This window comes from Cupressus sempervirens, chromosome 3 (assembly GCF_028749045.1).
Source record: "Cupressus sempervirens isolate cs-2001-9-10 chromosome 3, ASM2874904v1, whole genome shotgun sequence".
NCBI classification, from domain to species: domain Eukaryota; kingdom Viridiplantae; phylum Streptophyta; class Pinopsida; order Cupressales; family Cupressaceae; genus Cupressus; species Cupressus sempervirens.
Genome location: NC_143120.1, coordinates 628821577 through 628829027, shown reverse-complemented (window position 1 = coordinate 628829027; position 7451 = coordinate 628821577).

The window sequence follows — 7451 nt, the reverse complement described above, 5'->3', positions numbered from 1 at the left end:
AAGATGATCGATTTACTTTATGTTGATGAATCCTCACTTTTATTATGTTGACGACACTATCAAGTTGGAAAGAATAATGCATATTTAAACACGAGTGTCTTCAAACTAGATAGAAATTATAAGTTTCATTAGGAAAGAACAAGTTTCTTTTAAACCCTTAGGCCACTTGTGTATTCTCTCCTCTCGCACCTTCGGGTGATCTTGTTTATAATTTTTTAGGAGGTCTACTTGGGGATTTCATCACCCCTTGGGACAACCTCATGTCCAACATTTTGGCAGAGTACAAGAATTGGGGGGTGAATCGAAAGACACCTCTCTTGGAAGAAAAATTTTGTCACTCTTGGCTAAGCCCCAAAGAATTTTATGCCTTTGGGAAGTGAAGGTGGTTATTTGGGTAACCGTCTCCTCCTGGCTGTATGGTACTATTTTCTTTCATCTATAGATTTGGGCCTCACATACCTTGCATATATCAAGGATGCCCTCTAGATAATTCTTGTACATCCTAGTGGCAGCCTTATTGGGATTGTCGATGTGTTCAGTGTGCTTAATTGTTTAAGCATTCAAAACTAATACTAGACATCAAACAAGTTCAAAAATGAGTGAAATGGTGAGCTAAACATTCAATGAGTGAAATGGTTGTAAGTGGATCCTCTTGACCTACAGTTATTTTCATGAGTTCTTAGATTTGGTCTAGCATTTGAAATTCATTGGGTCTTTTAGTCACAAGCTTATTTGCAAAATTTTCATACTTGGTCTTGTAATTGGGTTTTTTTTTGTTCCTACCATGACCAATAATGTCAAACCTAAGAAGATGAAATTATGCAAACCATTTGCCTATAAGGAAAGGAAAAACCTAGCACATGGTGATAAACAATTTTGATATGCTATCAAAGACATCAAGAAAGAAGAAGCTGAACAATACCATTACAACATAATCTTATACAATGGTAAACTTCAAAATTGGTCTGCCTTTCTTGCAGTGAACCCAAGATTTTTGTTCCCAATGAGAGAAGATTGAGTTATCTGCGTAGTGATCATATCACCCTCATTTTCCACATCAACCCATTTTCAAAATTCCTAGTCTTCCATTTGCAAAATTTCCTCTAGAGAGCTTGATCATTTCAACCTTAATATTTTGACCTAAGAACATCTTAGTCATAAAACTTTAGAGATTACAACACTAGACATTTATCCATAAGCAAAAATTTATTAAAGTTTCACTCACTCATTTGGGATCACAAGTCCATCTCCAAATAGTGAGTAATCTATTCGGTGTCCTATCTTGCCCAAAGATCACTTGTCCATCTTTGGTAGGAGAAAGATACTTTTTATCCTACATCACACTTGGTTTTCCAAATCAACAAGGTCTTTTGTTTACATTTAGGTGGTTTCCCTTTTTTTATTATATAAGGTTCAATTTCTCTCTCACATTTTCTTTTTCTTCCACAACTTTCTACCCATTGGTTTAGTCACAATTGTATGGTACAAACATGATCTGGTAGATTCACATTTAACCCTATGTCTTTTTTTTTGTAATCACTCAGGCAATAAGAGATGGAGAATCCTTTTCCTCCATGATCAGCCTTATTGGGGAGAACATTTCACCGTAGTACAAACTTTGGTATGCCTAGCTCAACATCCACACAAGAACCAGAGAATCCTTTCTAAAACACCACTCTAGGGAGTAATTCACATGATGATGAAGTGTGCCAAGATGAAGATCCCATTAACAATAACAATATCCCAAGTGATGTCCAAACATTTCTTGCAGATCTATACAACTTGAAAATGTTGGAAAATTTTATTAGGGAAAACAAGAATAAGATCTTCCTAAACCTAGTTAAAGATGGTGTTAATTTCCCTACGAGTTTTGATGAGAGTGCTTTGTTTAGACAAATTACCAAGGATGGTGCTCCCATGTTGACAACTTCACACATAGCCCAAACATCTGTCAAGGTCAAAGAACCTATGGTGAGAACTAGTTTCGTACCTACATCATGTGTTTCAACACAACTAATGTTCCAATTAAGTGCAAAACATATTCAAAAAATCATTAGTGTTATGCCCAACACTACTACACATGCTAGTATTCCAAAGTCAACCTTGACAGGTCCAATTATAGGATGCTTAAACATTTGGCAAGTATCTACACACAGATGGAAATTCCAACACAACTGATATATTCCTCTTATTACAAATGCCAACAAGTATGATGAAAATATTGTGCCAATTCCCATGATTTCATATCAATACATTGGCCAAAGTGGAGCACTGCCACTTCCACCACCTTATAATACATTTGGGACTCCATATAACTTGGGAGGTGGGTTCATCAATTCCCAACAATCACAAATGCAACCAAACCAAGATCTAGCCCAACAATTGCATGAACTCCAAAATTTGGTCCATACCATGAGCAAAAAAGGGGTGAAGGATTTCTCTTTTGAGGAAATTTGTCCCTTTCCATTTGACAAATTCATTAACATGATACAGTTTCCACCAAACTTGGAGATTCCAAAATTTGACAAATACATGGGAGAAACATGTCCCATCACACATCTCATGGAATTTTTTGTCATATTTCAAGAAGTTACATATAGTGAGGATTATCTTAAGAGGCTCTTCATTCAAAATCTTGGAGGCCCTACACTTGAGTGGCTAATGAACTTACCCAAGGGTTCCATCACTTCCTTCAATGAATTGATAAGAAAGTTTGTAGCACAATACTCTTAGAACATTAAACAGCATACCTCTTTGAGTGATTTGTACAACACAAAAAAATGAAATGGTGAAACATTTGCCAACTTTCTACAATGGTAGAGGCATCTTTCTAATCACATGCCATACAAAATTGAGGATACTCACCTTGTGGATATATTTATCAAGAATTTAATAAGAGAGATGTCTTTCCAAATGAAGATGGCTAGTCCTAAATACTTTGCCACATTAGTCAAGAAAGGCAAGAACATTGAAAATGGACTCTTAGACAAGGGTTCCATTAAAAATTATAGCTCTTCATCCTCAAACAATGACACGAAAAACAATAGAAAACCCAAGTTTTGGTCAAAAAAAAGGTGTTACTCATGATGGTGTCACTGATGTCAAAAGTGTAGAATACCTCCAAGGTGGAAACAACAACAACAACAACAATTATCATAACCAAAACAACAACAATTCAAACCATGACAATCAAAATAAAAACAACCAACAATCTCCTAATCAAATGCATTTTTTTCCTCACCACAACAACAATACCAACAACAATTACAATCATAACTATGATTGAAATAAGGAGTTCACTAACTTTTGTGAACCCTTGGATGCCATATTCCAAAAACTAGTGGATCACAATTTGATGGTATTCCCAAACACATGACCCTTTGATAAAAACCAACCCAAATTGAAATAGGGAACATAAATATTGCAAATACCACTGCATCAAAGGACATGACACAAACAAGTGTATGAAAGTCAAAGTATTCATCCAAAATCTTGTTGATGATGGGGAAATTGAGGTTGAAGGAGGACCACCATCTAAAAATGCTAAATTGAAGATATTTCAAAATCCATTCCCTGACCACAACACTAACAATTACAATAATACAAACACTATAAACTAAGCTTCCACATCAAATGTACTCCACTAAGACTATTCTACTAACCACATATCAGGATTTGATTCCTTGTGTGGTAAAATAGAAACAAGTGATATATGTGGTTTTGATTACATGTGTGGCTGCATTGAAGAAGTGCACACTCACATAAATACCCTTATCCTACAACCAGCCAATTGTGATGCAACCACTTAGCAAGGAAGAATTACTTTGCAAGCTTCCACTCCCAACCCCACTAATCCATTAGTTCCACATGCACCTACTGTTCCATCCACTTCAAAAAGACCCACTTCATGCTATGATGTATTATCCCAGTTAGGGAAGACTCTTGCATAAATATGCATTCTAGAACTTCTCACCACCTCACCCATCCACAAAGAGATTTTAAAGACTTCTCTTTTAGAGTCTTGTGTGCCTAAAAACATTAATGCATCCCAATTCACAGCCATGATTGGAAATCTCACTACCCAACAACACCTTGTCTTCACAAATAATGATTTCCAAGGTCCTAATCAACACCACAATTTGTTGCTCCACATTGAAGTTCGTATACAGTGACATTAAATAAAATGAGTCCTTATAGATAATGGATCAGGTTTGAACCTTTGTACATTAAAAATGATTCATTTCTTTGGGCTTCCAGAAGACCAAGCATGTGATGAAAGAGAGAGAGAACCAAAAGAAGTTATCATGCTACCATTAAAGGTTTGGCTAGCTCTAATAAATACTGAATGCCATGTCCTATATTTGGACTTTCCATATAACATATTGCTTGGTTGACCTTGGATACATACACTCAAAGCGATACCATCTACATATCATCAATGCTTGAAATTCCCCACCAAGGAAGAGAGGTCACAATTCTAGGCAATCCTTTACCTTTTGCTTTTTGTAAGAGGTTGGAGGGTGCCCCAAAAAATTGTTGTCCAGTTAATGAGTTTTCTAAGGTTATACCTAGATCTCTCACAATTATAGAATCACCTTCTACAATAGCACCAGAGTTTGCCAATATTGATTCCAGTTCCAATAAACGAAAAGAGAAGGTTGAAGATATTAAGGTCAATAATACAGTGAAGAAGGTTACTTTTGCTGAGAGTATAAGTTTGAAAATGCCTTGTGTGTTGGACAACCACCACTTGCCCCCCAATCCTTTGGAAAACCTTCCAAAATACCACCTTCTACAAACAAGGATACTATGCATGTTAATAAGGCAACATTTTAACACTAGGGTTCAATTAGTGATAAACACATGGAGTCTAATATCTAAGATTGGTTATATTTTGAGAAAAAAGATGATCCTCTAGAATTCCCTAAAGATAAGTATGTCAAGGCTCCTTCCATCATTGAAAATATGGGATATCATGGTACTGGTCTTGGACCTAAAGAAGATGGAATTAGACAACCCCTTGAGGCTGATAGCTATCCTAAAGGACATGGTTTGGGCTCCATTAAACCCAAGGTGTCTTTTGTTGACAACTATTGTATGGTTGAACTTGATTTTCTGACTGAAGAGGAGGAATTCTTCAAAGTACCCTTCCAATACATTGAGGATGACCTAGATAATTATGTCCACACCACTACCATAGCTGACCTTTCACTCACCAACTTACCCCTCACCAACCTTGACATGATAGATTGGAACCTTCAAGACACACCACCAGCTCTTGATATCTATAACTCTGACGAAGCAATGCTGGCACTCTTTGGCCTTAAGAATCTCTAAGATTATGAACATGAGATCCAATACAATGAGGAAGCCTAATTTGGTAGCCAACTCAACTCTCTTAGTTGCAAAAGTGAAAAAGAAAATAAAAATAGAAAAATACAAGAAACATCCTCTAGTGAAAACTCTTTTGGAGAACTTTTGGATGAAGAAAAAGAAAAAATAGAGGACACATCTTCTAATGAAAACCTCCTAGAGGCACCAAAAGAGGGAGAGATTGACTTTCCATTTAGATATTTACCACCAAAAAATTCATCTATATTGAATGAGGACTCAATTCCAGCTAACTTGGGTATGGTAGATAATCCACAAATCACCTACATTGTAGCTACCTTATGTCCTAGAGAACAAAAAGTGATGATTGAGTTCCTACAAAAAGGAAAAATCAATTTTGCATGGACATAGAAAGACATGTCTGGTTTAGACATAGATTTGGTTGTGCATCACTTAGCAATAGATCCAAAGATTAAACCTATGAAACAAAAGTTGCACAAGATGCATACTACGGTATCACTTTTGTTCAAAGTAGAACTATAGAAAATGCTAGAGGCAAAATTCATATGACCTAGTGATTATCCTGAGTGGGTTTCCAACATTTTTCCTATAGGAAAAGCATCTAGGGGTATACGCATTTGTTCAAATTTTTGAGATTTAAATCTCACACGTCCTAAGGATGATTTTCCACTTCCTAACATAGACATCATAGTGGATTTAACTACCAGACATGAAATGTTATCATTAATGGATGGTTTCTCTAGCTACAATCAGATCAAAATTTTAGAAGAAGATCAACATAAAATGGCATTTACTACCCCATGGGGAACCTTTTGTTACCAAGTCATGCCTTTTGGCTTGAAAAATGTTGGTGCCACCTATCAACATGCAATGACTATAATCTTTTATGATCTTCTACATGTCATAATGGAGGACTATGTTGATGATATTCTAGGAAAATCTAAGACATGTGATTCCCATATTGATGTGCTCACCACCATTTTTGAAAGGTTGGAGAAATATAAAGTGCACCTAAATCCAAAGAAGTGTGTTTTTGGGGTCATATCAGGCAAGTTGTTAGGACACATAGTGTCAAGAAGAGGCATTGAGGTAGATCCTACCAAAGTGAAAGCCATCATGGAAATGCCTCCACCTACTACATTGAAATAGCTCTATAGTTTTAAGGGAAGGTTACAGTCCATCAGATAGTTTGTGTCCTAATTAGTAGATAAGGTTCATCCACTTCAACATTTGCTTTGAAAAGATACTAAATTTCAATGGGATTGCCTATGTTAGAAAGCATTTGAGAAAGTTAAAGTATACTTGGCTAATCTACTAGTTCTAGTCCCTCCCATTATAGGATGACCATTGATCCTATACATTTCTACCACTTCAGTTGCCTTAGGTGCTCTTTTGGTACAACTAGATGACAAAGGTAATGAGCAAGCCATATACTATATCTTAGTCAACATTAGTTGTCTATGACTTGAACTACAGTACTATTGAGCGAGCTTGTTTGGTGGTTGTCTTTTGCACACAAAAAGTACACCATTATATGATTAATCATACTACACATCTCATTGCCAAGATAGATCCACTCAAATATTTGCTATCAAAAGCTTCCCTCACTGGTTGAGCTACAAAATGGGTATTGATTTTAAGTGAATTTGACATTGTCTATAAGGATCGCAAGGCTATTAAAGGACAAGTAATTGCAGAGTAGCTTGTTGAAGCTCCTCTTCAAGGAGACCATCCTATTATAGCAGATTTTCTAGATGACACAATTTTCACTATTACACCTAGTACACAATGGAAGCTATTTTTTGATGGTTCCTTCACACAAAAGGGATCGAGGGTAGGAATTTTGTGTTACGCCACAAGGAGACCTCATTCCTAAGTCTTATAAAATTTCATTCGCTTGCACAAACAACATAGTTGAGTATGAAGGATTGGTAATAGGGCTCCATCAATTTATCAGATGGAATATTAAGAGCCTTCTTGTCTTTGGAGACTCTCAATTCGTCATTAAACAAGTCATAGATGAATACCAAACAAAAGATGAAATTTTTTTTCCATATCACTAGATAGTTGAAGATCTTAAACAAAACTTCACTAAATCT